Raw genomic sequence first — 1,802 nt, 5'->3', positions numbered from 1 at the left:
ATATATATATATATATATATATATATACGTTATACGAGTACCGAATTTCAATTGTATCCTCTTTCAAATCACCTGTACAGTTGTTTATATTTTGGTCAAGAGAATTGCCATACAGCTTGTATTTTTGTCTATGATGTTTTGTGTTGTAAGGAATGTATTACATTAAGTATTACATTAAGTCAGACGAGCAAAACATGTGTCGGAAAACGTCAAGAAATATAAAACGAAACACCAAAAGATGGAATGATGATGTATGATAGAAATGAATATGCTAGCGAAAGTAATGGAAGAGAACCTATCGTTACGGTTATACCATTTATCAAAGACAAAGGAAAAATGAGCTAGAGAAAAGCAATGGTAAATAAACAATGCTAAAAAAGAAACAATGGCAATTCTGTCAGGACCTACAATGTGTGTGCATGTGTGCATATGTATATAAGTGTGTGTGCGAGAATTTTTTTCTAAATTTTCTAAATTAATAAGAACATATTTTTAAACAGTTTCGTTCAGTAAGTCTCCTGATCTACCATATACACTTCAGTGATCTGAGAACAAATGATATATTATACTGTGTTGTAATCATTGTATTTTAAAGTTATTACGTGAAAATCAATTGTCATTTGTGATTTTTATAACATTCCAGAGAAAGAGGCATACATTGCCGACATAAAGAACATATCAAGCATTTACAAACAGCGAGAACCCGCTCTAAAAATAATGGCTAAATAATTTTGACACGGCCAACAATTTCCGGGGAGAGAATAAGCCGATGACATTGACCCTAGTGTTCAACTGGTACTTATTTTACCGATCTCGAAAGCAAGAAAGGCAAAGTCGACCTCGGCGAAAAATTATAGTAAGATGTTAATGCATATATTTTACCATACAAAATTAATGTAAAAGCAGTGTTGCCATACATTTTGTCTGCTATATCAGAATAGTTCCCGAATGGCCACATACTTCACCTTTTTTTTTGTTCTTTGCAATGATTACAGAAAGGTGCACTTCTGTTCCTTGTAAAACATACCAACTGTTATGCAATGATACTGTAAACAAATGACAATCCAAGCAAACATGTTAGAGTAAATGCCTAAAAAAGATCGTAGTAAATCACGCTAATGACTCAATTGGCAACACATCTACAAACAAATTGGAAGTTGCAAATCATTCCTTACAATATTGCCTGTGTCATTGAAACTGCAAAAACATCACAGAACTTTGGAAGTACATTTGGAAAGTACATATTCACATTAAAAGGTGATCATACTCACATTACGTGATCGGTATTACATTATGCAACAGCATTTATGGATGAATAGAAGTTCAACGGCCTCTGGCTCAGAAAGATAATTCATATCATTCGGCTCTATACTCCGGTCATAAACAAGGAATAATTAATTTCAGCCGGTCAGTATAAACATGAATATTTTATCAAGAATTTCCAAAACACCCTACTTCGGAATCAAAATGCCAGGTAATATTGCATTATCAGTTCAAAGTGCAGCGATCACACACAACTTATGCGATTACAAGCAATTTCTTCGCTCCCAAAGGCCGATTGAATGGAATTGTGGCATTCATTTGTAATCGTCGTATTTCTTACACATGCATAATCATATACGTGTATATATTGGGTCATCCCATAAATAATGCAGTTTTTTCAATTGCATGAGCTAAAATTCGGAAGGGGATGGGATAAACTACCTGCATCAACTTGCTTTAGAGTAGGTAGTAATTTTATCTTGTACTTATTCTTAGTGCAAGTTTGAAGAGTGTATATATATATATATATATATATATAT

This window comes from Octopus bimaculoides, chromosome 11, assembly GCF_001194135.2.
Source record: "Octopus bimaculoides isolate UCB-OBI-ISO-001 chromosome 11, ASM119413v2, whole genome shotgun sequence".
Lineage (NCBI taxonomy): Eukaryota > Metazoa > Mollusca > Cephalopoda > Octopoda > Octopodidae > Octopus > Octopus bimaculoides.
Note: the sequence above shows the minus strand (reverse complement) of the source record.